Source organism: Chenopodium album, chromosome 8, assembly GCF_948465745.1.
Source record: "Chenopodium album chromosome 8, dcCheAlbu1.1, whole genome shotgun sequence".
Classification (NCBI taxonomy): domain Eukaryota; kingdom Viridiplantae; phylum Streptophyta; class Magnoliopsida; order Caryophyllales; family Amaranthaceae; genus Chenopodium; species Chenopodium album.
This window is the reverse complement of record NC_137841.1, coordinates 29,279,881-29,307,092: the sequence shown is the minus strand read 5'-3', so window position 1 is coordinate 29,307,092 and position 27,212 is coordinate 29,279,881.

The window sequence follows — 27,212 nt, the reverse complement described above, 5'->3', positions numbered from 1 at the left end:
GAATGTAGCATGTATCTAGAAGATGAGGCGAAAAGAAAAGTAACCTCAATCTCAGGTATCATCTTTACACTTGAAGATAAGCCATTTATAAGGTATTAGATACCGGAAAATTGGCTCACTATATGCTCCTGTTTCAGGAACAAAGTGAGCGGTGCATTTCAAGTGGATATGAGTACACAAGTGGAAGAAGAAGATAATATTTCAAAGAAAGCTTGTAATCTCATATTTTGTCTAGATTTAAAACTTGTTTAGTTTTATCTACCATATTTTGATCTTGTGGCGTTGGACGTCATTTTGAACTTGATCACAAGACATATCATCTTGTTTATATTTATGGAATGACACGTTTGTGTCTTTGGACAAATTGTTTATAATGATACCAAAAGAGCTAAGACCATAGAGTCAAATCAGACTTACTTGGGGCATTGTCGTCTTGGCCACATCAACATCAAACGCATCAAGAAACTTCTAAAAGAAGGTGTTCTTGACTCTTTCGATTTAGAATCGTTTGAGAATTGCGAGGGATGTCTATTAGGCAAGATGATTAAACAACCATTCTCCAAGTTGGGAGAAAGGGCAAGTGACTTATTGGGTCTTATACATACCGATGTATGTGGACCAATGAGCTCAACCACAAGAAATGGACATCGATATTTCATCACTTTCACAGACGACTATAGTAGATATGGCTATGTCTACCTCATGTCGCATTAATCTAAATCATTTGAAAAGTTCAAAGAATTTCAGAGTGAAGTTGAAAATCAGCTTGGCAAGAAAATCAAAGCCCTTCGATCGGATCGAGGTGGTGAATACTTGAGCCAAGAATTCGATGACCATCTGAAAGAAAAGGGTATACTTTCAGAATTGACACCTCCAGGAACTCCACAATGGAACGGAGTATCCGAAAGGAGAAATCGGACCTTGTTAGACATGGTACGATCAACAATGGGTCTTAGTGATCTTCCTATCTCTTTCTGGGGACACGCACTTCTAACTGCGGCACTAACACTGAACCGTGCTCCATCAAAAGCTGTAGAAAAGACTCCATATGAATTATGGACGAAGAAACCTCCCAGGTTATCTTTTCTAAAGATATGGGGATGCGAAGCATATGTCAAGAAATTGATTTCTGACAAACTTCATCCCAAATCTGACAAGGTTTACTTTGTGGGCTAACCAAAAGAAACCAAAGGGTATTACTTCTACAACAAATCGGAGAACAAAGTGTTTGTTGCTTGCGATGGTGTCTTTTTGGAGAAGGAGCACCTTTCCAAAATGACAAGTGGGAGGAAAATCGAACTCGACGAAGTTCGTGAGGATGAGCAACAAAATCATAATGACAGTCAAAGTGCTCAAACAGCATCTGTTGACGCAAGTCAAAATGATCAAAATGTGCAAAGTCGAACCGACAATGCAAATGCTCAATCCATTACCCTACGTAGGTCTCAGAGGCCGAGATCTCAACCTGATAGATATCTTGGTTTAGTATTAACCGAGAATCAGGACATCCTGATTATGGATGGAGATGAACCGGCAACCTACTAGCAAGCGATGGCAAGCACCGACTCTGCTAAATGGCAAGAGGCCATGAGATCTGAAATGGATTCCATGTTTGAAAATCAAGTCTGGGACTTGGTTGACTTACCCGAAGGTTATACACCTATCGGATGTAAGTGGATTTTGAAGTTAAAAACCGACAAAGATGGTAATGTATTCATTTACAAAGATAGATTGGTGGCAAAAGGTTACAGACAAGTTCATGGTATTGATTACGATGAAACCTTTTCACTAGTCGCAATGCTTAAATCCGTTCGGATCCTCCTAGCGATTGCTGCATATTACAATTATGAAATATGGCAGATGGACGTCAAAACTGCCTTCCTTAATGGTTATTTGGAAGAAACTGTGTATATGACACAGCCTGAAGGTTTTGTCGACCAAAACAATGCTAGGAAAGTTTGTAAGCTTAAGAAGTCCATTTATGGATTAAAGCAAACAAGCAGAAGTTGGAATCTGCGATTCGATGAAGCCATCAGTAAGTTTGGTTTTATTAAGAATCCAGATGAATCTTGTGTTTACAAGAAGGTCAGTGGGAGTGACATCGCCTTCCTAGTCTTATATGTCGATGACATATTTCTCATTGGAAACAGCATTCCGTTGTTAGAGTCTGTAAAGGCCTGGCTTGGAAAGTGCTTCTCAATGAAAGACTTGGGAGAGGCTCAGTACATACTAGGCATCAAGATCTATAGGGATAGATCGAAAAGGATGATTGGGTTGAGTCAGAGTACTTATATTGATAAGGTACTTGATCGATTTGGCATGGAGGAGGCCAAGAGAGGTCACCTGCCAATGTCACATGGCATAACCCTAAGCAAGAAGCAGTGTCCACATACACCTGATGAGAGGGTAAGAATGAATCAGATTCAATATGCTTCGCTTATTGGATCGATCATGTATGCCATGATATGTACTAGGCCAGATGTATCGTATGCCTTGAGTGCTACAAGCCGTTACCAATCAGACCCAGGAAAGGCGCATTGGACTGCGGCCAAAAATATCCTAAAGTACCTGAAAAGGAACAAGGATAAATTCCTGGTGTATGGTGGTGCAGAGGATTTAGTTGTGGAAGGTTATACCGACGCAAGCTTCCAGACAGACAGAGACGATTTCAAATCGCAATCTGGATATGTGTTCTATCTAAATGGAGGGGCGTTTAGTTGGAAGAGCGCAAAGCAGAGTACAACTGCAGATTCTACAACTGAAGCCGAATACTTAGGAGCTGCTGAAGCAGCTAAGGAGGCTGTTTGGATTCGTAAGTTCGTTGGTGAACTTGATGTTGTACCCTCTATAAAGGGTCCAATAGCCCTCTATTGTGACAACAATGGAGCTATTGCTCAGGCCAGAGAGCCTAGGGAACATCAGAAGGTCAAACATGTCAAGCGCCGATTTCACATGATTCGAGAATGGAAATCAGAGGGTGAAATCAGAATTTGCAAAGTTGGAACGGATGACAATGTAGCCGATCCACTTACTAAACCTTTGCCTCAAGTGAAGCACAATAAGCACGTTGAGGCAATGGGAATCAAGCATGTAGGAGACTGGCTTTGATTTCCTTGTTTAGTGTTTTAGTTAATTTTGAGAAAAAATTAATGTAAGACGCTAAGGAAAACCATTCATGTTTTGGAGTAATGTAAAATTTCATGCAATATTTTATTACTCCGTTATGTTATTTAATTGTGGTTTAGGATTAAATAATGAGTCCATTCGATTCTGAGAATATTCAAAATAGGGTATCAAGACCAGTCTTGGTAAGGAAACACCTATTAAGTTAACATTGAATATTATAATCGAAAATTATCCCTAATCAAGGTCATTTGAGATTAGTGTGTAGTCTGATTTATAGCACCGTTTCATGTGCTACAAGGACATGATTGTCATAAATCATTTGCACAGGTATTGGTTTAGAATCATACTGGATCGACCTATGAGAATACTTTAAGAAATTAAAAAATGTGTCATAAGTATACTTCTCATTATGGCTATCGGAACCTATTTCCTCGACCATGAGTATTGTGAGTTCTCTTGTTTGAGTACTAGTTCGCTTTGATGTTGTCAAACGTCTGCCGTAATAGGAGATTATAACGGCAACACTCGGGCGACTAGGTCCTCTCAGTAAGAGGAGCTACATTACAAGACTGGGAATGTCCCCCTACTAAAATAGGGAAGATGTCTTTGTTGTATACAAGGCCTCTCGTAGAGCGAGACTGTAAAATGCATGGCCGTGCTCGGATGGATTTTAGAAATCATCTGTTTATTGACAGTCGGACTCGGAATCGAGAAACACTTCTGGACGTAATAAGGATGACAAAACAAATCTTACCTTATAGTTCATGAAGAGACATTAAGCGACATAGGAAAAAGGTTGTACACAAAATGCGCACTTGTCCGGAAGGACAAGTAGGAGATTGAAAGGAATGGTGTCCTTCGAACAAGTGTAATATTCCGTTAGTGGGTTTAGAATTATTAGAAAGCTAATATATTTAGTGAGGTCAAGTGATCGGAATGCCTGGGTGAAGGCCGCTTCCGATCAGTAATATTAATGAATAATTAATATTACAGCTTAATCTTGACTGAACCCTTCGGGTCACACCCAAGCATTCAACAAACCGAACCGACAAATTAATTCGGAAGGAATTAATGAGTCGGCCGAGTAATATTTATTTAGACGTCAGAAATTCGAGCTTAAAGCGTCGAAACCGAGCGTCGGAAGTCGAGTCGAAAAATAGTGAAAGACGAGACGAGAAATAGTAATAAATCAACAAAAGACCAAAATACCCCTAGAATCGGAATGCCCAAGCAAACCGAGTGCTAAGGGCGAATGGCCTAGTGATGTGAATTATTGATCTGAAAATCAACAAAACACAAGGGATATGTTTAAGTCTAATTCTATACAGGAAATCCACCAAGAATTAAACAAAAACTAAGATTAATCAATTAAGAATCCACCTAATTAATCAATCCAAACGAATGTTTTAACTAAAACAAGCAAAACAGCAATTGATCGCAATCAACCAAAACTCAAGAATGCAACTTAAGAAATAAATCTGAATATTAATCTATGTATCTTTATTTGTGTGTTTACAGCCCTATTTATAAGACTTAGTTTACCTAGGAAGATTAGGACAAGTCCCTAATTCAATCCTAATTAAACTAGAATTCTAACTTGCTTGAAGAGCAAGCACCTTGGCGCACAAGCATACACCAAACTGATTTATTTTGCTAACTAACTGATTTTTAAAGCAACTAAATAAATAAATAAAAATTAAAGAATTAAATAAAGATTAAAGATCCTAATGCTTGAACCAAGAAAAACCCTTTCAAGTGAAAGGTAAAAACTTGTAAGCAAAATCTAAGTAAAGAAAATTCAAGAAAGTTCAAGAAAGTGAACTAGACTCCAAGAAAAGCCACTAAGCAAACCGTGGCTTTGCTTTGATATCCAAGAAAGTGTCCATGCAATGCTTGGCTTGAATCAATGTTTAGGGACAAGTTATCATGATGCATGATAAGCAAATCTTCGAAGTTCTCCATGCTTAGACTTGCATCATCCTCCTCTTCTTCGAAAGAATTTGTCCTCAAATCTCGAAGTTCTTCATCAGGAATATACTTAGCCAAATCGCCAACATTGAATGTAGCACTAACTCCATATTCTCCCGGAAGTTCTAACTTATAAGCATTGTCATTGATCTTCTCAATAATCTTGAAAGGACCTTCACTTCTAGGCATCAACTTATTCTTGACAAATCTTCTATAGAATGAAGCTAGACCATGAAAAGACCTTACTTCACTCATATTAGTAGGAATAGGCCAAGTTTTAATAGCCTCTACTTTTGAATGATCAACTGAAACTCCATCCTTTGATACAACATAACCAAGAAAAGTAACACTAGGCACTAAGAAGTAGCATTTTTCAAGCTTAGCATAGAGTTTCTTCTCTCTTAACACTTCAAACACACTTGTTAGATGATTTAAATGATCATGCAAATTTTTAGAGTATATCAGAATATCATCTAAATAAACAACAACAAACTTGCCAAGGAAAGGTTTAAGTACCTCATGCATCAACCTCATGAAAGTGTTAGGTGCATTAGTGAGTCCAAACGGCATCACCAACCATTCATACAACCCTAACTTAGTCTTGAATGCTGTTTTCCACTCATCTCCTTCTCTCATTCGAATTTGATGATAACCACTCATAAGATCAATCTTAGAAAACAACTTTGAACCATGTAGTTCATCAAGTAGATCATCTAATCTTGGAATAGGAAATCGGTATTTGATAGTGATGTTATTCACACTCCTACTATCAATACACATGCGCCAACTCCCATCTTTCTTTGGGACAAGTAAAGTAGGTACGGCACAAGGGCTCATACTTTCCCTCACGTATCCTCTAGTCATAAGCTCTTCAATTTGCCTTTGCATCTCCTTTGTTTCTTCCGGATTACTTCTATAGGCTGCCTTATTAGGTAATGGTGCTCCCGGAATCAAGTCAATTTGATGCTCTATCCCACGAATAGGAGGTAGTCCCGGAGGTAATTCCTTAGGAAAGACATCCTTGAATTCTTCTAAAACAGATTCCAATTCATACGGCCTCTTTGCTTGTTTATCTTGATCAATTCGAATCTCATTAGAAACAAGTATATATACCACATTGTTGCTGCAAATCTCTTTTTCTAATTCCCTCTCACTAATCAAATAAGAATTCTTTGAATTAGAGGTAACATTAGAAGACTTGTTGCTTATCAAAGGTTTTAAAGCAACCGGTCTCTCTTTTTCTCCTTTTCTCACAACATACACATTAGTCCTTCCATCAAACTTCACAAATCTATCATATTGCCAAGGACGGCCTAATAGTATATGACAAGCATCCATAGGACAAACATCACACAAAACTTTATCATGAAATTTACCAATTGAAAAGGAGATTAAGGCTTGTTTAGTTACCTTAACATCACTCGAATTATTAAGCCAATGAAGCTTATAAGGGCTTGGATGTTCAGTAATTGGCCACTTCAATTTGTCTACCAAAGTAATAGATACCACATTAGTGCAACTCCCCGTGTCTATGATCATGTCACACAACCTATCTTCTACCTTGCACCTTGTAAGAAAGATTTTCTCCCTTTGATTGTTTTCCATAGGTACGGTTTTAGAGTATAGCGCCCTTCTTAGAACCAAACTTTGACCATGAGTCTCGGGATCAATTTCGTCAACATGCCCCTCCTCTTCTTCAAAGTTTTCCTCTTCGTTCTTTTCTTCATAGTCACTACCCTGCTCACACTTAGCTTGTTCTTGTTCCCACTCTTGAGCAGTCATTACTCTTTTTGATGGACAATTAGTTGCAATGTGACCAACACTACCACACTTGAAGCACTTCCTATCTTCAACAAGCTTTTTAGGAGCTTCAAATTTTGATTTAGTCTCCTTGTAGTTCGAACTAGAACCACTTTTCTCCAAGCTGTTCTTCTCAAAAGGTTTAGTGAAACCCTTTACAAAGGACTTAGTGTACGTCCCTTTCTTCCCCTTTATCTGTTTTTCAACTTTCAAAGCTACCTTGCAAACATCCTCAAAGGACCAATATTGTTGCAATTCAACTTTTTCAGCAATATTATCATTCAACCCCGAAATAAATCTAGCAATCTTATGCTCAACAATCTCTTCTAAGCCACATAGCATGCATAACTTTTCAAATTCACCAATATAATTCTCAACAGTCATAGAATTTTGTTTAAAAAGTTGCATCTTAAGATAAACATCTTGAATATAATCACTAGGTACGAACCTTTTTTCATGTGCTTCTTGAGTTGTTCCCAAGTTGAGATTCTTGCACGCCCCTCCTTATGCCTCTTCTTCTTTAGATTATCATACCAAAGACTAGCATAACCGGTCAGTTTTAATTCAGCCAATTTGCATCTTTTCCTTTCATCATACTCCTTGTAATCAAAGAGTGTCTCGGCCCTTCTAATCCACTCAAGGTATTTTTCAGGTTCATTCATACTCCCATTGAATTCGGGAAGATCTAATCTAAGGTTCCTATCATCATCCTTTGGTCGATCTCTCCTCCTAGGCCTTGGTGATTCATCACTTGAGGAATAATTATTTCGTGGCCTCCTTGGGTTCCTCCTTGGTTGTTCTTCCTCACTTGAACCAGAATTAGGGTTAGAATTCCCTTTCCTTGAAGAATCTCCAGCAAGAGTATCAAGCCTTTTTAATATCTCATCCATCCTTGCTGCCAACTCGTCAATTCGCCTATCTCTTCTAAGGTTTTGAGCTTGTTCTAAGGTTAATCCCCTTGGAACTTGTGGAACCTCCTCGTCACTCATGATTCCTACACAAACCAAGTCAGTTTATGCAAAAATCTTGCTTAAAAGATCGAATCTTGAAGGAAAACTAGGCAACACAAAAACCGGACTCCCATCCGCAAATCAGTGTACAAACACCAAAAGTTTGAGGCTGTGTAGAACGCGTTACTCAACTAAAAATTATGAACTTTTATATGGTGATAGCTGGACGTTTTTAGAGTTCAATGCAAAAGGAATCACGTAAAAATTCCCAGCCAATTGTTCCCAGTTTAATTTTTGGCGAAGTTGCGCAAACCTGCTCTGATACCAAAGATGATGTGAATTATTGATCCGAAAATCAACAAAACACAAGGGATATGTTTAAGTCTAATTCTATACAGGAAATCCACCAAGAATTAAACAAAAACTAAGATTAATCAATTAAGAATCCACCTAATTAATCAATCCAAACGAATGTTTTAACTAAAACAAGCAAAACAGCAATTGATCGCAATCAACCAAAACTCAAGTATGCAACTTAAGAAATAAATCTGAATATTAATCTATGTATCTTTATTTGTGTGTTTACAGCCCTATTTATAAGACTTAGTTTACCTAGGAAGATTAGGACAAGTCCCTAATTCAATCCTAATTAAACTAGAATTCTAACTTGCTTGAAGAGCAAGCACCTTGGCGCACAAGCATACACCAAACTGATTTATTTTGCTAACTAACTGATTTTTAAAGCAACTAAATAAATAAATAAAAATTAAAGAATTAAATAAAGATTAAAGATCCTAATGCTTGAACCAAGAAAAACCCTTTCAAGTGAAAGGTAAAAACTTGTAAGCAAAATCTAAGTAAAGAAAATTCAAGAAAGTTCAAGAAAGTGAACTAGACTCCAAGAAAAGCCACTAAGCAAACCGTGGCTTTGCTTTGATATCCAAGAAAGTGTCCATGCAATGCTTGGCTTGAATCAATGTTTAGGGACAAGTTATCTTGATGCATGATAAGCAAATCTTCGAAGTTCTCCATGCTTAGACTTGCATCACCTAGCATGGTGGCTAGCGTGCGCACCAAGCCGAGCCTAGGATGGCTGGTGCGTGCTAGCGTACCCATGTTAGCATCGCAAGGCTAGGCGCTGCCTGGTGCGTGCCAGCATGCTAGGCACAGCCTTGTGCGCGCAATGGCTAGCAAGCCATGCCGCAACAAGCTGCAGCAGCTAGCACGCTAGGCGCGCCAGCTCGCCACAGCTAGCAGCAGCATGGCTAGGCCATTGCTTGCTGCCTAGCAGCGCCTGGCAGCCCGCATGCGAGTGTTGGGCCTGCTGGGCGTGGCTGCCACGGACAGCAGCACATGGCAGCCCACCTTGGCTGCCTTGGTGCCCAAGGGTGGGTGCTATGTGGCTAGTGGTCCTTGAGTGTGTGTGGAGTGAGGTGACCGGTTATGGGAGAGGGAGTGGGGAGCAAGTTTGGTCCCCCCCTTCTCTAAGTTGTCCTCACCTAACCACTCACATGAGCTTGCCACTTGTTGATTTATTACTAGTTTGATTATTAATTTTATTTTAGCTTTAAAATAAAATGGAAAACTCATACTATCCCACATTGATGGGAGAGTAAATGATACTCCCATCATTTCCTATAAATACCCAAGTATGGGCATTGGGAATGATGCTTGAGTAAGAGTTGGAAAAGGCATCACAATTAGTGAAAACCTTTGAACTCAATATAATTACTCGGGTTTTATTGGTCGGGTCTTGCTAACCCCAAGACATTGGACCTAGTCGGTTTTGTTCGTGCGGGTGGACTTCGTTGGAGGTCTCCGTGTGAGCGGGACTTGAAGCTTTCAAGTAAGAGCTCATTTTGGAGCGAAGCACGCGTCAAAGGTAATTAGCTTATCTTAATCTTGTGATTAATTTAATTATGTTTATGGTTTTATTTATTGCGAGTGCGGTCTTATTTTTGGGTTTGTTTCCGTGGTGAGTCGGACTCGCCAAACCCCAACACGCCAGCTCTTTCAATTTTCTTTTTTATGCCGTCTGAGATTAACTTGTTGAAGGCTTCGACCTAGCCGTTTGCTTGGGGTTGGCCGACTAGTTGGAGATCCTCTAATCTCCAAACCAAGTCTTTAATTGAGGGTCTCAAACTGAGGACCATTGTCAAAAACCATAGACATAGGCACCCCAAAACGGGTGATGATATTCTTCTAGATGAAGAAAATGACGTCCTTTTTCTTGATGTTTTTTACCCCCTCCGCCTCTACCCATTTGATGAAGTATTCCACAACCACTAGGATGTAGTGCTTGCTGCCTAGAGCAGCCGTATATGGGCCTCGGATGTCCATGCCCCATTTAGCAAACGGTACTAGACTGTGGATTTCCACCAGGTTGGTGGCCGGATGATGGATTAGCTTGCCAAATTTTTGACACTTGTCGCATTTTTTAACCATCTCCATAGCGTCCGCCTCAAGGGTAGGCCAAAATTAATGCCGCGTGGCCTTAACAGCTATGGATGTGCCACCTATATGAGAGGCATAGTACCCGACATGCAATTCTTCAAGAACTTCTTGCACCTTCTCTCAGTCACACACTTCAAAAGAGGCTTTAGGAAACCGGCTTTGAAAAGCTCTCCCTGTCTTATCTCAAAGCTTGCAGCCTATTTCTTTAGCACGGCCGCCTCCTCAGGTGAATCAGGGAGTGTGTCGTCTGTAAGATCTGCCCGGATGCTATCCATTCAGGTAGAGCTTTGGTTAAGGACACTAATAGGCTCTTCATAAGATATACTTCATTTTATCCATGACTTCCAAGAAGACAGACCGAGGCGTTTCACAGGAGGCGGATGACGCCAGTTTTGACAGAGCATCCACCTGATTGTTTGCTGATCTGGGCACTTGACTTAGATTAAAGTCTTAAAGTGTCCCAGCTTCATCTTTTACCGCATGCAAGTATTTGATCATAGACGGATAAGTGGCCTCATAAACACCATTGTACTGGTTAACGACCAATTTAGAGTCAGAGCAGGCGTCAATCTTTGTTACCCCTACCGCCTTGCACATTCGGATGTCGGCTAGAAGGGCTTCATACTCGGCCTCTTCTTTTGAGGCTTGGAACTTGAACCGTAGTGCATATTCATAATTTTCCCCCTCAGGAGACTGGCAAATTATGTCTGCAACATAGCCGTTCATCGTGGAACTCCCATCCACATACACTTTCCAAACCTGATTGATATTGTCCGGCTCAGCCGGCATTGTCATTTCAACAATAAAGTCGGCGAATGCCTTCCCCTTTATTGCCTTCCTTTGTTCAAAAGTGATTTCCTGTCCCTGCAACTCAATAGCCCATTTGAGCATTCGGCCAGAGGATTTTAGGGTCGTCATTGTCGCTTGATCGGTTTGTCAGTGTAGACTATAACTGAATGTGCGAAGAATTAAGGCTTCAAATTCTTGACAGCCATGTAAAGGGCGAGGCATATTTTTCGACCATGGGGTACCGAAGTTCCGCGTTTCTAAGAACGTGGCTAATGAAGTAGACCGGGAGCTGGATGCTGTCTCTTTCAGCTAAGAGAACGACATTAAGGGCATGATCTGAAACAACCAGATACATACAGAGCACCTCTTTAGGAAAGGGACTGACCAACCTCTAAAAGAGTGAAGATGAGTTTTTAGCTTTTAGAAGGCTGCCTTAGCATCATCGCCCCATTCAAATCTAGTCTTTTTCCTAATCGCCTAGAAGAAGTAGAGCCACTTGTCGCCTGACCGACTTAGAAATCTTCCTAGAGCTGCCAGACAACCAGTTAATTTTTTGACTTCCTTCACAGTACGGGGCGACTGCATGTCGATCACTGCCTGTATTTTTTTGGGGTTAGCCTCTATCCCCCTTTGGTCAATATGGAATCCGAGAAACTTCCCTGCCTCAACACCAAAGACACACTTTTTTTTATTAAGCATGACCTTGTGCCGCCTGAGTGTGGCGAATGTTTCTCGAAGGTCAGCAAGGTGATCCGCCTGCTGTTTGGATTTTACTATCATGTCATTAATATACGCCTCTACATTCCTCCCAATTTGATTAATGAAGATTGTATTAATCATGCGTTGGAAAGTAGCAGGCGCATTTTTCAAACTAAACAACATCACATTATAACAGAATAACCCCTAATAAGTGACGAATGCCGTCTTTTCTTGATCTTTTTTCCACAGGGGAATCTGATGGAAGCGTGAATAGGCATACATGAAGCTCATCTGCGCATGTCCGGCTGTAGAGTCGACCAGACTCTCGATATTTAGAAGTGGATAACTATCCTTCGGACAAGCTCTGTTTAAGTCAGTGTAATCCACACACATGCGCTAAGTACCATTCGGCTTCTTTACAAGCACAATATTTGCAACCAATCAGGGAAGTTACAAGGCCGAATGAACCTAGCATCTAAAAGCTTTTTTACTTCGAAGGCTGCCGCCTGACATCTCTCCTCGCAATGGTTTCTTTTCTTTTGTCAAATGGGCTTTTTTTTAGGATACTGATGCAAGTCTAAGCATGGAGAACTTCGAAGATTTGCTTATCATGCATCAAGATAGTTTATCCCTAAACATTGATTCAAGCCAAGCATTGCATGGACACTTTCTTGGATATCAAAGCAAAGCCACAGTTTGCTTAGTGGTTTTTCTTGGAGTCTAGTTCATTTTCTTGAACTTTCTTGAATTTTCTTTACTTAGATTTTTGCTTACAAGTTTTTACCTTTCACTTGAAAGGGTTTTTCTTGGTTCAAGCATTAGGATCTTTAATCTTTATTTAGTTCTTTAATTTTTATTTATTTATTTATTTAGTTGCTTTAAAAATCAGTTAGTTAGCAAAATAAATTAGTTTAGGCGTGTGCTTGTTCTCCAAGGAGTTTGGTGTATGCTTGTGCGCCAAGGTGCTTGCTCTTCAAGCAAGTTAGAATTCTAGTTTAATTAGGATTGAATTAGGGACTTGTCCTAATCTTCCTAGGTAAACTAAGTCTTATAAATAGGGCTGTAAACACACAAATAAAGATACATAGATTAATATTCAGATTTATTTCTTAAGTTGCATACTTGAGTTTTGGTTGATTGCGATCAATTGCTGTTTTGCTTGTTTTAGTTAAAACATTCGTTTGGATTGATTAATTAGGTGGATTCTTAATTGATTAATCTTAGTTTTTGTTTAATTCTTGGTGGATTTCCTGTATAGAATTAGACTTAAACATATCCCTTGTGTTTTGTTGATTTTCGGATCAATAATTCACATCATCTTTGGTATCAGAGCAGGTTTGCGCAACTTCGGAAAAAATTAAACTGGGAACAATTGGCTGGGAATTTTTGCGTGATTCTTTTTGCATTGAACTCTAAAAACGTCCAGCTATCACCATATAAAATTTCATAATTTTTTGTTGATTAACGCGTTCTACACAGCCTCAAACATTTGGTGTTTGTGCACTGATTTGCGGTTGGGAGTCCGGTTTTTGTGTTGCCTAGTTTTCCTTCAAGATTCGATCTTTTAATCAAGATTTTTGCATAAACTGACTTGGTTTGTGTAGGAATCATGAGTGACGAGGAGGTTCCACAAGTTCCAAGGGGATTAACCTTAGAACAGGCTCAAAATCTTAGAAGAGATAGGCGAATTGACGAGTTGGCAGCAAGGATGGATGAGATATTAAAAAGGCTTGATACTCGTGCTGGAGATTCTTCAAGGAAAGGGAATTCTAACCCTAATTCTGGTTCAAGTGAGGAAGAACAACCAAGGAGGAACCCAAGGAGGCCACGAAATAATTATTCCTCAAGTGATGAATCACCAAGGCCTAGGAGGAGAGATCGACCAAAGGATGATGATAGGAACCTTAGATTAGATCTTCCCGAATTCAATGGGAGTATGAATGAACCTGAAAAATACCTTGAGTGGATTAGAAGGGCCGAGACACTATTTGGTTACAAGGAGTATGATGAAAGGAAAAGATGCAAATTGGCTGAATTGAAACTGACCGGTTATGCTAGTCTTTGGTATGATAATCTAAAGAAGAAGAGGCATAAGGAGGGGCGTGCAAGAATCTCAACTTGGGAACAACTCAAGAAGCACATGAAAAAAAGGTTCGTACCTAGTGATTATATTCAAGATGTTTATCTTAAGATGCAACTTTTTAAACAAAATTCTATGACTGTTGAGAATTATATTGGTGAATTTGAAAAGTTATGCATGCTATGTGGCTTAGAAGAGATTGTTGAGCATAAGATTGCTAGATTTATTTCGGGGTTGAATGATAATATTGCTGAAAAAGTTGAATTGCAACAATATTGGTCCTTTGAGGATGTTTGCAAGGTAGCTTTGAAAGTTGAAAAACAGATAAAGGGGAAGAAAGGGACGTACACTAAGTCCTTTGTAAAGGGTTTCACTAAACCTTTTGAGAAGAACAGCTTGGAGAAAAGTGGTTCTAGTTCGAACTACAAGGAGACTAAATCAAAATTTGAAGCTCCTAAAAAGCTTGTTGAAGATAGGAAGTGCTTCAAGTGTGGTAGTGTTGGTCACATTGCAACTAATTGTCCATCAAAAAGAGTAATGACTGCTCAAGAGTGGGAACAAGAACAAGCTAAGTGTGAGCAGGGTAGTGACTATGAAGAAAAGAACGAAGAGGAAAACTTTGAAGAAGAGGAGGGGCATGTTGACGAAATTGATCCCGAGACTCATGGTCAAAGTTTGGTTCTAAGAAGGGCGCTACACTCTAAAACCGTACCTATGGAAAACAATCAAAGGGAGAAAATCTTTCTTACAAGGTGCAAGGTAGAAGATAGGTTGTGTGACATGATCATAGACACGGGGAGTTGCACTAATGTGGTATCTACTACTTTGGTAGACAAATTGAAGTGGCCAACTACTGAACATCCAAGCCCTTATAAGCTTCATTGGCTTAATAATTCGAGTGATGTTAAGGTAACTAAACAAGCCTTAATCTCCTTTTCAATTGGTAAATTTCATGATAAAGTTTTGTGTGATGTTTGTCCTATGGATGCTTGTCATATACTATTAGGCCGTCCTTGGCAATATGATAGATTTGTGAAGTTTGATGGAAGGACTAATGTGTATGTTGTGAGAAAAGGAGAAAAAGAGAGACCGGTTGCTTTAAAACCTTTGATAAGCAACAAGTCTTCTAATGTTACCTCTAATTCAAAGAATTCTTATTTGATTAGTGAGAGGGAATTAGAAAAAGAGATTTGCAGCAACAATGTGGTATATATACTTGTTTCTAATGAGATTCGAATTGATCAAGATAAACAAGCAAAGAGGCCGTATGAATTGGAATCTGTTTTAGAAGAATTCAAGGATGTCTTTCCTAAGGAATTACCTCCGGGACTACCTCCTATTCGTGGGATAGAGCATCAAATTGACTTGATTCCGGGAGCACCCTTACCTAATAAGGCAGCCTATAGAAGTAATCCGGAAGAAACAAAGGAGATGCAAAGGCAAATTGAAGAGCTTATGACTAGAGGATACGTGAGGGAAAGTATGAGCCCTTGTGCCGTGCCTACTTTACTTGTCCCAAAGAAAGATGGGAGTTGGCGCATGTGTATTGATAGTAGGAGTGTGAATAACATCACTATCAAATACCGATTTCCTATTCCAAGATTAGATGATCTACTTGATGAACTACATGGTTCAAAGTTGTTTTCTATGGATTTTATTGTGGGATTGCCGAGAACACAACGGGGGAAAGACTCTATTATGGTTGTTGTGGATAGGTTCTCTAAGATGGCTCACTTTGTTCCTTGTCACAAAGTGGATGATGCTATGAAAGTGGCGGAATTATACTTCAAAGAGATTGTTAGATTGCATGGAATTCCGAAAACTATTGTGAGTGATCGAGATACAAAGTTCATGAGTTTCTTTTGGAAGTCTCTATGGAAGCTTGTGGGAACTGAATTGCTCTTTAGTACATCTTACCATCCACAAACTGATGGACAAACCGAGGTTACTAATCGTACTCTTGGTGCGCTTTTGCGTGGGTTAGTGAGTAAGACACAAAAGGATTGGGACATCAAGATAGCTCATGCGGAGTTTGCTTATAATAGATCACCTACATATGCTACCAAACATAGTCCTTTTGAGGTAGTCTATGGAGTCAATCCGAAACTTCCAATTAATCTTGTTCCATTGCCTAAGGGTGAATCAATTCACAAAGATGCCGAGTCTAAGTTGAAGAGTATGCTGAAATTACATGCTCAAGTTCGAACAAGAATAGAGAAAGTAAATGACATGTACAAAGCTAGAGCAAACAAGCATAGAAGGCAACAAAGTTACACTGTTGGAGACTTGGTATGGTTACATTTGAGAAAGGAAAGATTTCCAGGAAAACGCAAGAATAAGTTGATGCCTAGAAGTGAAGGTCCTTTCAAGATTATTGAGAAGATCAATGACAATGCTTATAAGTTAGAACTTCCGGGAGAATATGGAGTTAGTGCTACATTCAATGTTGGCGATTTGGCTAAGTATATTCCTGATGAAGAACTTCAAGATTTGAGGACAAATTCTTTCGAAGAAGAGGAGGATGATGCAAGTCTAAGCATGGAGAACTTCGAAGATTTGCTTATCATGCATCAAGATAGTTTATCCCTAAACATTGATTCAAGCCAAGCATTGCATGGACACTTTCTTGGATATCAAAGCAAAGCCACAGTTTGCTTAGTGGTTTTTCTTGGAGTCTAGTTCATTTTCTTGAACTTTCTTGAATTTTCTTTACTTAGATTTTTGCTTACAAGTTTTTACCTTTCACTTGAAAGGGTTTTTCTTGGTTCAAGCATTAGGATCTTTAATCTTTATTTAGTTCTTTAATTTTTATTTATTTATTTATTTAGTTGCTTTAAAAATCAGTTAGTTAGCAAAATAAATTAGTTTAGGCGTGTGCTTGTTCTCCAAGGAGTTTGGTGTATGCTTGTGCGCCAAGGTGCTTGCTCTTCAAGCAAGTTAGAATTCTAGTTTAATTAGGATTGAATTAGGGACTTGTCCTAATCTTCCTAGGTAAACTAAGTCTTATAAATAGGGCTGTAAACACACAAATAAAGATACATAGATTAATATTCAGATTTATTTCTTAAGTTGCATACTTGAGTTTTGGTTGATTGCGATCAATTGCTGTTTTGCTTGTTTTAGTTAAAACATTCGTTTGGATTGATTAATTAGGTGGATTCTTAATTGATTAATCTTAGTTTTTGTTTAATTCTTGGTGGATTTCCTGTATAGAATTAGACTTAAACATATCCCTTGTGTTTTGTTGATTTTCGGATCAATAATTCACATCAGATACACAACGAGTTTGTGGAAGGAAAGATCTGCGTTGATGTCTGACACCTCTTCCACTTCAATGGCAAAGATGTCTTTGAATTCTTTCAGCCATTTGGTGCAGGCTTGCACCCAGCTTAGTAAAAGCAGTCGTTTCCACTTTAACAGTTCGCTCTGGCCGACTGTCGTCCAGAGAAATAACAATGTTTTCTCCAGCAGGCTGGGGACGGAGGTCATCTGACCGCTCCCTTGTCAGTGATTGCTATTGCTTTTCTTGCTTGACCGCCACCACCTAATCGTGTTTTCTTTTCTTGGCAACTGGTTGGGTCGGATGATCATTCTTAATATCATCAAGGTCTATTGTTATTTCATCAGTTTTTTTCTTTTTCTTTTTCTTTTTGTTTTTTTTTCTTCTTCAACTTCACTTGGTTTTCATGTGTTACAACCTTCTTCACAAACATTTTTCATATTCTTTTCATAACCAACTTTCATAACCTTACTTGAACCGATTTACACAACTTTCTTGCTCAAAAGCAACACTCTCAAACTCGAACCTCACAAGCCAATGCTTTACTAACTACAAGGGTCGGTAGAACATTGGCCGATAGGTTTTTAATATGGCTAAGTCAAGAAAGGGAAATAAGGCTCAAATTGGTTAGCAAGTAGGTGGATGCAAAATGAAAACCAAATTTGTAACAAAACATAAAGAAAACAAAGAAAAATGAGAAGAAATGCCCTCTTCCTCTTCTAGAGTTGTTTAGTCACGATCTTGGGAGCTAGATACCAACACAAAGATTAAGACATGCATAGTTAAGGATCCAAAATGCCACTCACAAGAATGATGAAGGCTAGAACAAATGACGCTCACATGGGATAAGAAATAAGCAAATACTAACTAGAGGGAATCCTATCCATTATAAAGAGCAACTCCATCTTACCACTTTCCCGTGAATTAGGGGTTCAAATGTCCTCAAAAGCTCTAAACCAGGCTACCTTAGCTTATAATGTGTCTAACTCAACCCTAAGAATTCTCAAACCGTGCTAACCCTCATCAACTAGGAAGATAAAGAATTCAAAGACACGTCACCATGAAAGGCACACAAATCCAAATGAATGAGCAAATTCCAAATCAAAAATCATTTCAACTTGTCATAATCATGCTCGTCACACAAAAAAAGGAAAAACAAAATAGAACAAAAAGAGGAAGAAATTTAAAAGGTTCACAAACGAGGCATATAATCAAAGTAAAACCCAATCGTCATACAATTGATCGTTGATAACAACACCAACGATCCCAGGTTCCTTAGAACCGAAATTAAGCAACCTCAAACCATTCAACTTATTCCTAAGCTAATCCTACACTAAGCACTCAAAGAAAGAGAAAATAAAAAGAGAGGAAAGGTCTCACCAAACGCCGCTTGAAATGGAAGACAAGATAATTCGTATAATCTCACCAAGGGAGCTCGTGTTCCTCCTTAACTTCCTTCGTCTCCGCTTTTAAGCTTCAAGAAAAGTGAGCCAAAACAGAAGAAACTATGACAAAACAAGAAAAAGTTAGAAATCAAAGAAAAAGACTAAAGTTATAAATAAAAAAGAAGAAAAATAAATAAAAAGTTATCTACAAAGTTTGGATTAAGGGAATTTGGATTGTCGGGAATTTTGGATTTTTCCTTGGGAGCATCTTCGCTAACACAAAACTCAAGAATCATAAAAAATCAACAAAAATCATCATAAAAACATCATCAAAACATCACCATCACATCATCATCATCATCACATCACCATCATCATCACAACATCATCATCACAACATCATCAACTCCAACAAGGCCACTATCCTCAATAGTCCTCCTCATGTACAAGGTACTACCCTACCACACTACCCTCCTATGTACATTTCAACCAAACAAGAGAAACATCCTCCCCCACACTAGTATTTTGCACGTCTCGAGCAAAAGTTAAAAGTTAGAAGCTCCGGGGGGGAGGAAGGGAACCCTCATCATGGGTTCCTATCTCTTTGCCCTCTAGGTTGAGAGGGGTTATCAAAATCAAACCCGGGAGTATCCATAAATGGGTGGAAGGGTTGGTTGAAATGCTCATAGGGCCACCCATGACCACCCTAACCACCATAGAAAGGATTTGGGGTTGATGTGGAAGCCGGATCACACCCACCCGAGAGATATGGGTTGTATGGTGGGGTGCCAATACATTGGGTAGGGTCGATGTTACCCTCCCAATAGGGGTAGTCATTGGGGTTGGGGTTGTTGGGGTCATAGGGCCCCCAATGTTTAACCGAACCCTCTTGAGGAGGGTGGTAGGGATAGTTAACATAGGGCGCTTGGATGCTCGCTTGTACAAGATTATCATAATTCATCCTCCTGTAGTACCCCCATTGTTCAATGGAAGCTTGGTTATCACAGCGGATATCCTCGAGGGTACTACGGCGGGCATTCAAATTAAAGGGTGGAAAGGAAGAAGAGGAAGATGTCTCACCTCCCCCACTAAGGGGGGGAACGGTTTGCTCTAGGCGGTGGACCGGTGGAGGATGAGGAACTGCATCCCGGGCTCTGGTTCTTCTCAATTCATCGGGGATGTGCTACCAGGGGATCTTCAATTTAAGAGGAGTGGAGTGGTCCACCATAGTGAGAGTGGGGTCCGGAAGGACACACCCGTTCTACCTCTTTATCCACAAAGAGGATAAATTTGCGCTTGCTTGTGGAGTAGTTGATGAAGCGGTTGTGACGGAAAGCACTAATGGAGAGAGAATAGGGAGGAAACTCGTCGGTGACTTCCTCTCAGGTTTGGTGCACAAAGGGGAGCATTTCTATTTGTTCCTTGTAAGCTTCATTCTTCAAGGAAAGGGCAATGATAGTGATCATGCCCCCCATAAAAATATCGTCACCAAGACGGTTGTCCCGAGTATCCAAAAGCCTTTGGTTAAAGGTGGAGGAACATTGGAACTTGAGGCGCTAAGGGTTGTCGGCCAAAAATAAGCAAGCTACCTCATCCGTAACCATTAAGCCAAGGTTTTCTTTGAAGAACATGACATATTTGAGAAGCCGAGCAAAGTATCTCATGGCTATATGGATGACGTTGTTGACCTTAGAGGCGTTAGTTCGGAAACTATCCCTAGTGGATATGCTCCTCCACCACTTTTGCTCGTTGTAAGGGATGCGGTGAGTGGAAGTCATCTCGCAAGGATGATCTAGCCCGGTCGCATGCCAATGGAAGATCTCGTGTAGATCACTCTCGGTTAGGGAGTGATCCTCATTGAACATGCGAAAATGTATCACAAGTTGAGGTTCCTCATCGTTACATTCCGGATCTATGACTTCCTTGCGGAGAGAGGCAAGGAATTCCAAAGTCATTCGCTCATAGGTGTGAGAGTGGAGGTAGATGAAGTCACCCCATCCTAAATTTTGTGCTAACCGGACTACCTCATCCAAGATACCGAGCTTTTGCACCGTTGTAGGACAAAAGAACCTTGTTGATCAGATGGGACAATTGATGAGGGTTTTGTAGACGTCCCAAATGTGCTCATTCGGAGCAATTATGCTATGATCATTTATGCCAGGAGGGGGTGGGAAATTCGTTGAAGAAGATTCACCCACTCTCTTCCTCTTTGACTTGCTCTTGCCAAGTACCGTGATTCTACAAAATTACCAAGAGCTATCATTAGGACAATTTGATAAGAGATGACATAAGAAGCTAGCCACGGTAAAAGTGTATGCATGAAAGTAGTTTCCTTGAGTTGTGAAATATATGTAGAGGATAACAACAATACAATTCAAGGCATTAATGGACACATTTATACCAAGGCATGGGCAAAAAACCCTATGACATTCATATGTAAGTCCTAACAAATTCTAGGTGAATTTTGACATAATGTCCCAAAATTACATGATAATCATTTACCAAACCATAAAAATCAAACCAAAAACAATAAGAATCAATCTCCAACAACATCCAACTCATGAATTTCTCAATCATCAAATAGTAGCATGAACACCCTAGCATGAAATCAACATATTTAAGCAAAGATATTGAGATCAAATAAAACCAAGGAATACATACATAATCATCATAACAACATGTTCTACTATCAATTACCAATCAATTGCAACAAGTAAATCCAAATAACCACATGAATCAAACAAGGTATTACCAACAATTTCAAGAATACCACAATTCATATTTAAACATGAAAAACATGGTAAAACTATGAGAAATTGAAGAAATGAACTTGCAAAAGGTAGGAAAACCATACCGCAATTGATTGTAAGTTACCCAAAAACACCAAAGCACTAAAACCCTAGAAATTGGGGAAAAATTGAAAGATAGGATTTTTTTTGTGTGGAATTTTGGGTGGAGATTGTAGAAATTGAGTAGAGGATGGAGAATAAGTGAGAAAAGGAGAAGAATGGAGTGATTTTAATGGAGATGGGAGGTTGTATGAGGGGTTGTAATGGAGTTTAGAGTGAGAAGGAGGAGAATAGAGAGAGAGAGAGGGTCGAATGAAATGAGGAAACCGTAAAGAACATCAGCCTTTTTAAAAAAAAAAATCCGTCAAAGGTCTGACCGAACCTTGGGTAAGTTCGGTCAAACCATTGACATAGTTCGGCCGAACTTGCTAAAGGTTCGGTCGAACCTGCTCTCTAACGCTAAATTCACAAAATGGGCAGAAAGTTTCCAATTTTTAATTCCAGAGGAGGTGCGACCGAACTCAATAATGTTTGGGCGAACTAAGGTTCGGTCGAACCCCCTTATGTGTTCGATCAAACCTACTCTGAATCCTTAATTTCTACAAATCTGGCAAAAAGTTTTCAGATTTAGCTTCTAGAGGAGGTGCGACCGAACTCAAGGAGGTTCCGGCAAACCTTTCATAAAGTTCGACCGAACCTTCAGGGAGTTCGGTCGAACCACCTAAAAATGCTCATTTTGCAGCAAAATATGCTCAAACGCCCCTCTTCAAAACACACTAAAACACCATACAATCATGCTAAAGCAAAGCATACCAAAAATTCAAACACAATCAAAACTCAAAAATCCAATAATCCAAAATTGTAGATAGAAAAATAACAAAGCATCAAGAAAAGAAGAGAGTAGAAAAGGGTTAGAGACTCGGGTTGCATCCCGGAAGCGCTCTTGGTTTACGTCGTTAGCTCGACGTTCCTTGAACTAATCAAGAAGGGTCAAATGGATGATGCATATCAACAAGAGTCACAGAAATTGGTTGTAACACCCTAGAAATTCCTTTCTTTTAAAATACCTATTTTGCCATGTTTAAAAATTTAAATAGGAATATCTAAGATATTACCGCCACCGTGAAAACGGCTAAGGCAACCACCAAAGACACACAGCGGAAGACTAATTTCAAAACAAGTCAACTTGAAGAGTCAACCAACGAAAGTAAAGTCAAAACCAAAGTCAAACTTTTGTAGGCTCTTATTAAAACCAAACTAACTTTAAAACTTTTGCGTTAGTCATGCATGATAATAATATCATAAATAATTAAAGCATTAAACACATCATATACTTATAGAAACTAGCATGATTCGCTCTTCACTCATGCCCATTCATGAATATGCTTCATCACCTGAAAACCTCCTCTCTACTTGTCCCCACTACTCACCATTAGAAAATGGGTTGTCGTAGGGCCAAAGTAAAGACATGGCCAAACACACGAACACACACAATCAGCAAAGCTGATTACATAAGCGTAATTAAACACACTAACATGCTTTCACCTATCAACACACACTTACCTCATTGCACTTGTTTACAAGCACACACAATAATCAACAAGACACATTAACTAGACACTAAATAATTCATTTAGCGTTGATTACGCATCGAACGGGTTTCCAACTATACCTCCCCAAAATACATTGAGGTTAACTGACACGAGAGCTAATCGTGCCAGCGACAAAACCACTCAAAGGTGGCGGAATTTCTGCGCATAATAATAAATAAAAATGAATGTACAGCATCTTGTACTCAATTAGAAGTTATGGTTAAATATAAAACCCCATAACTCCCCCCATTGTTCATACTCAAGGTATATACGTTCCAAGAGTTTTGGTGCGTAATCTCTTTCACTTTACGTTATTTACATGTTATTGGACTTGGTGATGACTCTCAAAGTATAATAAATCAATCAACCAAACATACCAATTTAATTCTTGAATAATTTGTGACCACATATTATTTAATGTTGAACCCGTTTTAATTCTACCTCAGTGTCAAAGACACCTTAAACGCATAAAGCGCCAAAAATCCTATCCCTCGGTGTTAAAAACACCTTAAGTGCACAAAGGCACCAACATACAATTTATTCCTCGTGTACATAGACACTTATATAGCTCCTTCCTCATGCTTAAAGCATCAATAAAAATTATTTGAACCATAATAAAATTCCTTTTCAATATTGCTAACATAATTAAACATGTAGTTTAATTAATCATGCATTCTAACATGCCATAAATAAAAGTGTGGTACAAACACAACATGCCCAAAATATAATATTCCAATCCATAAACCATCACACATAATTCATGCTTCACAATTCAATCACCAACACCATTAATTCACAATTCCATACATAAACCTTAGCCTGATACTACTTTTAATTGATTGAAATCAAGCGTAGCATGATTCTACATCATTAAAATATGCTAAGTACGCGAACGTACCTCAAATAAGCCCTTAAAGTAGCCGATTACACTACAACAATTCTTGAATTAAGTCTCCTACATAAAGGGACAATAATACTATATTAATTCTCCTTGTATACACAATTTCCAGCAACTTAAACTCACTTTAAATAACTTATAATAATCTGAAAAATATTTTAAAACCCCTAATTAAACTCCTTTTTAATGGATAATCACACCCTTTTATTAAAAATCACAATTATACTACTTTAAATAAAATTCCAACATTTTAAACTAATCAAAAATCCTTTAAAATTTCATCAAAATACATCTTTATACTTAAATTATCCATAGAAACATTAAATTATCTCTTACCCTTTAAACTCAAGGATAAAATTTAAAGCATAAAAAAAAAAAACTTCGTTAAAAATCAAAAACTGCCCGAAAATCATATTTAGAGGCTAAATTTTGCCACGAGAGGGTGGTGCTTACTACCAAAATAGTGAGTCTTTCATAAAACGTTGTTTCAACACGAAAAACACTACTTGTTTTATCAAAATCGGAGGAGTTCAGAACATGATCGTGACTAAAACGGGATTAATATTAAGGAACGGAAATCTAATAATTAAAACATGAATTTACGTGTTCAAAATAATATGGAATTAAGCTAAACTAATAAGTAGTTATAATCACCAAAATTTCAAAACATCATTACTATAAAAGCCCTAAATCAATTATTCATAAAAACCCTAAAATCATGATTTTCAATAATTAAAAACCCTAGGTTATAAAATTTACAAAATCTGAAAATTATAAAGTTTAATCATCAAAATACAATTTGATACTAATTAAATTAATTTCACACAATAAAATCAAAACCCATAAATCAATAATTATAATTACACAAATTAATAAAACAAAGGAGAGAGAAAATAAGACTAACCTTTTTGTGTGGGAAATTTTTGGGGATTCATGGGGTATTTATAGAGTAGGGAGTTTAGGGTTAAATTTGGGCTTATAAAAAATGTGGGCTTGAGTTATGGGATAGGGCTTAAGTTATGAGTTTTGGAATGGGTTATTCCAATAAGAGTATGTAGGAATAATTTACATTGCCCAATAATTTATAAACGTTTGGCCCAAAATATATTTTACTTTTATAAAACTTTATATTTTAAATACATTTAACCCTTAAAAATATTTAATTAAAATACTTGAGCCCTTGATAATACATTTTATTAATACTTAAATACTTTATAAAAATACATAAAAATACGGGGTATTACATTGGTTCATCATTTGGGAATCCTTCGTAGTAGGGCTTGAGCCGGTGACCGTTCACTTTAAATGGAGTATCCCGTCTTGGGAAATCTCATAAGCGCCATATGGGAACACCTCCGTGACAATGTACGGCTCACTCCACCTTGACCTAAGCTTGCCCGGGAAAAGCTTCAAGCGGGAGTTGAATAGGAGGACTTTTTGGCCTTTGACAAATTCCTTCTTGACAATTTGAGCATCGTGCCAAGCCTTAGTCCGTGCCTTGTACATGCTTGTGCTATCGTAAGCATTCATCCTCAACTCCTCCAACTCATGTAGCTCGAGAATCCTTTGTTCATCCGCACTATGGAGGTCAAAGTTGATTTTCTTGATCGCCCAATGGGTTCGATGCTCCATCTCTACGGGCAAGTGACAATTTTTCCCATAAACAAGCTTATAGGGAGTGGTCCCTATTGGAGTTTTGAAGGCGGTCCTATACGCCCATAGAGAGTCGATGAGTTTAGAAGACCAATCCTTCTTTTTCTAGCAACCGTCTTCTCCAAGATCACTTTTGAGCTCCCTATTGGTGATCTCCGCTTGACCACTCATTTGAGGGTGGTAAGCAAGCCCCCGCTTATGAGACACTCCATATCTATCAAGAAGTTGAACGAAGGTGTGGTGATTGAAATGTGACCCCCCATCACTAATTATGGATCTTGGAACATCAAATCATGGGAAAATCACTTTCTTTAAAAGATTAACCACTACCTTAGAATCATTCGTAGGGGAAGCCACGGCCTCCGCCCACTTAGAGACATAGTCAACGACAATCAAAATATACTTGTTCTCATGTGAAGAAATAAAAGAGCCCATGAAATCTATAGCCCACACATCAAAAACTTCAAGCTCAAGGATTGGGTTTTGCGGCATTTCATCCCTCCTAGAAATATTCCCCATCCGTTGACATCTGTCACAAGTCTTAACAAAAATCTAAGCATCCTTGAATAGAGAAGGCCAAAAGAGCATAGATTGTAGAACCTTTGAGGCGGTCTTTTGAGCACTCATATGCCCACCACAAGGAGAAGAGTGGCACATATGGAGAACACTTTGAACCTCATCATTGGGGATGCATCTCCTCAACAAACCATCGACCCCTCTCTTCAATAAAATAGGATCACCCCAAATTTATCTCTTGGCCTCATGCTTGAGTCTTCGACGTTGTTTTGAAGTGAAATCCGGAGGTACGGCACTACAAGCCAAATAATTCACGATATCTGCATACCATGGCTCCGACTTCACCTCAAGGACATATAGCACATCATCCCTTAGAGCATCCTCTATTGGCAAACCATCATCTTGAAACCTTGCACCGCCCAACCTTGAAAGGTGATCCGCCACCACATTCTCGCATCCCTTCTTATCTCTCATCTCATAATCGAAGTCTTAGAGAACTAAAACCAATCTCAACAACCTCAGTTTAGCTTCCTTCTTTCCTATCAAATATTTGAGAGCCAAGTGGTCGGTATACACAATTGTCCCAGAACCAATGAGGTAGGCTCTAAACTTCTCAAATGAGTGAATAACCGCTAAGAACTCCTTCTCGGTAGTTGTGTAGTTTTGTTGGGCATCATTGAGAGTTTTATACAAATAGTGTATGACATGAAGTTTCCCATCCTTTTGTTGCCCAAGAACCAATCCAATAGCCTCGTCGCTTGCATCGCACGGGAGTTCAAATGGAAAAGACCAATCCAGACCTTGGACAATAGGAGCAGTGCAAAGTGCTTCGTTCAACCTACAAAAAGACTCTTGACAAGCATCATCAAACACAAACTCTTTATCTTGTTGCAATAGGGATGTGAGAGGCTTAGAAATCAATGAAATTTTTTTTACAAAGCGCCGATAGAACCCGGCAGGGCCGAGAAAAGATCTCACTTTCCTCGCATTGGTGGGAGGAGGAAGTTTCTCAATGACCTCCACCTTGGCTCTATCTACCTCAATGCCGGCATGGGAAATTTTGTGCCCATAAACAATTCCACTTTCCACCATAAAGTGGAACTTTTCCCAATTCAACACGAGGTTGACTCTCTCACATCTTTCTAAGCAACAAGATAAATTGGATAGACAATCTTCACAGGTGGCTCTTCCAACGGAGAAGTCATCCATGAAGACTTCTATCTCATCCTCAAT